Source organism: Mus caroli, chromosome 14, assembly GCF_900094665.2.
Source record: "Mus caroli chromosome 14, CAROLI_EIJ_v1.1, whole genome shotgun sequence".
Lineage (NCBI taxonomy): Eukaryota > Metazoa > Chordata > Mammalia > Rodentia > Muridae > Mus > Mus caroli.
The window spans coordinates 27,917,017-27,924,042 of NC_034583.1; positions in this window are offsets into that span (position 1 = coordinate 27,917,017).

Genomic DNA, 7,026 nt, shown 5'->3' on the forward strand with positions numbered 1-7,026 from the left:
CTCCTCCTCCTCCTCCTCCTCCTCCTCCTCCTTCCTCCTCCTCCTTCATCTTCTTCGTCTTCATCTCCTCCTCCTTCTTCTTTCTTCTCCTCCTCTTCCTCCTCCTTCTCTTCCTCCTTATTTTTATTTTTGTTTTATTTTGTTTTCTTTGAGACAAGGTATTGTTGTATATAACCCAAGCTGCCCTTGAACTCATGATACTCTTGGTTTAGTTTCCTAAGTACTGGGATGACTAGAGTGTGCCACTATATCCAACTTCCCATGTTTTGTCTTTGCTGATTTTTCTGACTCATCATTTTTTTCAAGAGTATTTACTGATGCATGCTGAGTCACCTGTACAACAGCTTCTCTACAACCTTCACTACCGCAGACCCTCTGGGCCCCTTTGTCTGCGTGGAACGTGTCTCTAGTCTCAGGTGGGCAAAGCGTCGGATGAATGAGAACCAGATGCACACAGGAGAGGTCATGTGGAATCTGAATGTAATGTCAAATCGAGTATCAGACTTTTTATGCAGAAGACAATAAGGAAGTTGGGTGACACACCAGCAAGGTACAAAGAAGTTACTGGATTCTTACATAAAACAGAGGAGTGAAAACACAGAAGGTCTAACAGGAACCACCTGGGATAGAATTCATAGTTAACAACTGGGCTCAACAAGGGCTCCACCCAAGATTCACTTAATCTTGGAAGCCAGTGTCAAGGGCTTCGTACCCTTGCCATAGTTCCTATTTTAGTCCATTGTATAGTCCACCTTCCCTTTAGGCCACTGTAAATATGTGTGTATGGATGTAACTCAGCTATAGTCTTAGAAGCCAGGTGTGAGATCTTTACTCTCTTAGGGCAAGGGCTTTCACACCCGAGTCATGGTTCTAACTAGGGAGTTCCATTCTAGCTAACCATCTCATGAATAATGCAATACTCTAAAACCACAGCCCGATCTACTTCCTAAACCATTGTAAATTCCTGTATATGGGAGCGACTTGGCTTTTATTCTAAGTGATAGTGTAATACCAGAGGCTATTCTGAATTTCACTGTCTAGCTTAAGGATGTTCTAGGACTGTTGGAACACTGGCAGAAGGCTTTAGCTATGTCAGAATTCAATCTTAAAAGGCACTTATAATAGGATAATACTAAAAAGAGAGCACATGGATCTATACACTAGACTAACTCAGGAATGGAGAATAAATGTATGAGTTAGAGGGCACACCAGACTCCAGGAGGAGAGCTTCCTTGAAGCTCTTTGCCTCATGAGTGACTTTCAAGCCTCTTGGCTTAAGCTGACTCGACCAGAGTGTGTGGCACTTCACCAAGGAATGTGAACAACAGGACCACTTCAGGACTCTGCCTCTGTGTTGCCTTGTTATGTATTTGTTGAGAGTGTCCTGTTTTTGTGTGTACTAGGTGTGTTTTCATATGCTTCTAATCACAGTATGTGGTAGGTTGTGTTATGGTATTCTTGTATCCAAGGTGGTCTTTAGTTTGAGTTTTGTTTCTGTGAAAAGACACCATAACCAAGGCAACTCTAATAAAGGAAAAACATTTAATGAGGGTTGGCTTACAGTTTCAGAGTTTTAGTCCATTATCATCATCATGAGACAGCATGGCAGGATCCAGGCAGATGCATGGCAGCATCCAGGCAGACATGGTGCTGGAGAAGGAGCTGAAAGTTCTCCATCATGATCCATGGGCAGCAGAAGAAGACTGTGTGACACAATGGGCATAGCTTGAGCATAGGAGACCTCAAAGCCTGCCTTCACAGTTTTCCCTTCCTTCAACATGGCCATACCTACTCCAACAAGGCCATATCTCCTAATAGTGTCACTTTCTGTGGTGGTTTGAAAAGGTTTGTTTCCCATAGATTCATGTGTTTGAATGACATGGGAAGTGATATTATTAGGTCATATGGCCTTATTGGAGGAGGTGTGCCCTTGTTGAAGGAAGTGCTTCACTGTGTGTGTAACTGTGTGGGGTGACTTTTGAGGTCTCTTAAACTCAAGCTACACCCAGTGTGGAGTGAGAATCTCCTTCTGGTTGCCTTCAAATTAAGATGTAGAACTCTCCTCTCTTCCTTCAGTAAATTTGCTCACACAATGCCTTTGTTCTCACAATAATGATAATGGATTGAATGTCTGAAACTATAAGCCAACCCCAATTAAATATTTTGCCTTATAAGAGTTGCCATGGACCAGGCAGTGGTGGTGCATGCCTTTAATCCCAGCACTTGGGAGGAAGAGGCAGGCGAATTTCTGAGTTCGAGGCCAGCCTGGTCTATAGATTGAGTTCCAGGACAGCCAGGGCTATGGAGAGAAACCCTGTCTTGGAAAACAAAAACAAACAATCAAACAAAACAAAACAAAACAAAAAACAGTTGCCATGGTAATGGTGTCCATAGCAATAAAACCATACCTAAAACACAAGTTGGTACCTAGAGTGGGTATTGCTGTGATAGGCCTGACCATGCTTTTGTTTGGATGAATGTGGATTTTGAGACTTTGGAAAGCAATGGAATGCTTTAAGTGGGATGTAATGGCTACACTAGTAGATGCACAGAAGACAGTGATTTTGTGGGTGAATTGAACTGCAGGAGCCTGGCTCAAGATGTTTCAGGGGATAATAACTTTAATATGTGCCCTATAGACTATTCTTGTGATATTCCAGTAAAGAATGTATCTGCTTTTTGTCATTGTCTGAAGAGTCTGTCTGAGGATAAAGTAAAGAGATTTAGATTAACTGTATTGGCAAAGGAAATTTCAAAATATCCTAGCATAGACTGTCTTGTAGCTTGAATAGGTTTGTTCCCATAGATTCATGTGTTTGAATGCTTGGCCATAGGAAGTGGCTGGATTAGGATGTGTAGCTTTATTGGAGGAGGTGTGCCCTTGTTGGAGGAAGTGTTTCATTTTGAGGGTGGGCTTTGATGTCTCCTAAGCTTAAGTTATGCGCAGTTTACTTCTGTTTGCCTTCAATCAAGATATCAAACTCTCAGCTCCTCCTCTAGCACCAAGTCTGCCTGCAAGATGCCATGATTTTCACCAAGATGATGATGAGTGAACCTCTGAAACTGTAAGCCAGCCCCAATTAAATGTTTGCCTTTATAAGAGTTGCATTGGTCATGGTGTCTCTTCAGAGCAATAAAATCCTAACTATGACACTCCTCCATGGGCCAAACATTCAAACACATGAATCTATGGAGACCATAATTATTCAAACCGCCACAGCTACATAGTAAGTTCTAGAACAGCTTAAGATACATAATGAAACATTCTGAGATAAATAAATAAGTAAATTCTAGGAAGGAGAAGGAAGGGAAAGGAAGGATAGAAGGAAAAGAAGAAGGTAATGGGCAAGCACTGCTGTTGAAGTTTAACACTCCAGTTTCACTTGGGTAGGCCCTAGCTATGAATTTCAAGTAAGTTTCTGTAGGCTGTAGGCTCAATATGTTGGCTCACTCTAGTGATAATCAGTGTTGCTCAATGCCAGGTCCAGCATGACGTTGGTGGGGACAGAATAACAGGGTTTCTGCCCCTAAGACAGGGTCAGTGGACATGGGCATCCATAAATATCAATGGCTGCCATGGGCATAAGACTTTTCTGTATAATAATATACATATTTTCATGTTACTCCAAGGAAGGTCCTGTTTACAAGAATGACTCCAGCATAAGTTCAGGAAGCAAAGGTATAGCTAATGTCTTAGCAAAATGGTTAGTGCTGGGACCTTGAGAACAGCACTTAAGGATGTGTGTGTGTGTGTGTGTGTGTGTGTGTGTGTAATTTCTCAACTATGCAAAATATAAGGATTCAATAGGAATTATGAGCAGCTTCATGAATCTAAAGGAACAGACAGAGCTACACTGTGAGCCAGCTGCTTAGAAAGATACAAAGGCAGGCAGATTCCTGAGTTCAAGGTCAGCCTGGGAAACATGGAGTCCAGGTCCAGGTGTGGTAGAAATGGTAATTTCAGGACAGGGTCACAGCCAGCTAGTTTATCCTCCTTGCTTAAAAGAGCCCAGAAGATCTCTGAATTCTTTTGCAAAGTTAAAAGAAAATGTGTGCTAGTTGACTCTGAAGATTTAAGGGGCTAGAATAGCAGGAAGCTGATTCTTAAGATAATCAAAGGGAAACCTGGAAGGAATAACTGGATTGATATGTAAATAAAAACTGAGCTTTTGGTCAGTATGAGATGAACTAGCAGAAAGAGATAGCAGTTCTTTAGAATTTTTCTCCATATAGAGCTGAGGGGTCTGGAGATCTCTGGAAAGCAAAAACACCTCTTTTTTTTTCTAACATGATTTCTTGGTCAGAATTCCCAAGAATTACTTAGAGAGCTGACCCAGTTCTTTTAGAATGGTTTTTTTTTTTTTTTTTTTTTTTTTTTTTTAGCAGTTATGCAGAGAAGGCTCTTGAAGAGACAACACAGCTTTTAAAAATTTTCTGGCTTTCTGATGTTGATTGGAAAGCCCATGAATTACTTTTAGAATTTTCCTAACAGGATTTATGATTTGGTCAGAAGATACAAGAATTTTTTTAAAGCAGAATTTCTGACTTTGGTCAGAAAAATCAAGAGCTACCCAGATAAATTTTAGAATTTTTACTATCAGAGAGAGCTGTCTCAACCAAAGTTTTCAGAGTAGCAAGAAGAGCAGAATACACACACACACACACACACACACACACAGAGAGAGAGAGAGAGAGAGAGAGAGAGAGAGAGAGAGAGAGAGAGAGAGAGAGAGAGAAACCCGTGAAAGCCATCTCAGCAGAACCTAGGCCACCACTCTGTTCTCTCAGGAATCTGGACCTAGCCAATGCTGGTCCTTGGCAGCAGCTCATCCTTGTCCTGTATGTGCCATCCTATGATGAGCTGACATTGGGATAACTAGCAAGATTGAACCTCCAAATTGTCTATACACCAAGTAGAATCAAACTCTTGCCCACACAGCTTAAAAATGAGGCCAAGAAATAACACTCAAACTTTATTAGTAATGCTTTTATGAAATTCTTTCTCTCTATAACCTTTTGGGAACAGTAAGTCCACTGGCTTGAAGGGCCTCTAAATTAGCACTTCCCTTTGTGCTCTTGATATGAGGTCCTGTGATCTATGTTCCATGCTTGCTGGAGCCTTTGAATCTGTATCTTTGTCAGAGGCTAAGAGAACTATGATAGAGGAAACAGTGATAGTTTCCTCACAGTACTAGGTGAAAGACCTCTACCAAGGCCACTTGTTATTGCTTGGTGCTGGGCAGTAGAGGCTAGAGGAAAGGAACTGAGGAGCCAAGTTCCACTCTCCAACCACAGGAACATTCTTGAGTGAAAAAAATTCACCTGACCCTCTGGAAAGTCTCAGATAGAGTTCAAATGCATGTCCTGCTTGCTAACCAAATAGACTTAAAGGCCAATATGCTTAGCCAATAAGTTTGAACTGTAACCTTGCTGATGTAACTTGTGCCCCCCCCCCAAAGTATAAAAACTGCTTGTAATAGCCATTCTGGGTCACCTTGTCACTCGCCTCTGTTGCATCCAACTTGGCCAGCAAGAAAGACGCAACCACTGGTTCTTCTTAAAGTAGTTTTACTCAGGCAGCTTCTTTCTTCAAATCCCCCAGCCTCTCTGGTTACAAGTGTTTTTCTCCACTCCAGCCACAACCATGCCCCCACCAATCACCACAGGTCACATCACCTCACCAGGCAGGCTTGCTCAGCCAATCAGGGATTAGGGGGCATGCCATCCACCAAACATGGGCTTGTTTACAGCCTGGAGTAGATTTCCATCTGGCTGGCCAGGGAGTCCGGAAAGGCTTCCCATAATTCCCCCTTTTATATTTTTTTGAAGCAAGCTACATGGGTGAAGATAGAGGTCTGATCCCCAGTGTGTAGAAATAGGGGCCATGTACAGGATTGACTCTTAGGCTCACAGGTTTTTACCCAGAGAAACCCTGACCTGCTCTCGTGCCGTTTTTCCTGGGGGAAGGACACTAGGACACTCAACCCTCATGCAATCAGACATACCTCCCAGAGATTGTCAAACAGCTTCCAGACTAACCTCTGTGCAGTGCTTCATTGTTCACTCTTCATTGCAGCAAGCCAAATCTGAGGTGACTGCCCTGCTTCCACTGTGGCAAAAGCTTGCACCACCATGGCGGCAGTGCGGACCTGGGCATTCCGCAACTGACACATACACCATACACACAACATGCATGCCAAAACAAGGGCTACAGTGAGGGCACCTATCCCAGTCCATTCTTTCCCGATGCCAAGCCAGGATCCACTCGGGTAGAATTCACAGTGACAATCGCCAAATGAAGCTCATTCATCTTGCCATTAAAATTTGCAGTCCAATTTAAACATCGACAGTATCCCCCATCTGGGTTCCGCACCCATCAGGGGCAGACACATGCTCATCACCAGCAAGATCAGCTTCTTCATTTTGACAGCGTCGCACTAGCTGCTCTGTAACCGACACTGACTCTGCACGATTCTGTGGAAACATGCAAACAGACCCTCTCACCCAGGCCAATACAGGATCCGGACCATTCCATGATCCTGTAAGCACATCCTTCCATTTAGCATACCCCAGTTACCTTCCTTATCCAATTGTAAAAATTTAAGGTAAAAAGAGCTAATGAGATTCTTATGTTTGGGGTATGGCCATAGCCTATTCCCCCTTTTTGTTTTATTAATAATTCTTTTAAGGTTCTATGTGCTCGTTCAATGATTCCCTGGCCTTGAGGATTATATGGCAGTCAGTGTTTAACTTGTACTTCCATCTGTTGACAAAAAGACATCAGGGTTTTGGCAGTATATGCAGGACCATTGTCTGTTTTAAGTTGTTGGGGTTTACCCCAAGCGGCCAGGCCTCCAAACAATGCTGTATAACATGGGAGGCCTTTTCCCCTGCCATGGGAGATGCATAAACTATTCCTGAACATGTGTCAATAGATACATGAACGTATTTCAATTTGCCAAATTCTGAAAAATGTGTCGCATCCATCTGCCACACCTGTAGAGGGAGCAATCCTCTAGGATTCAC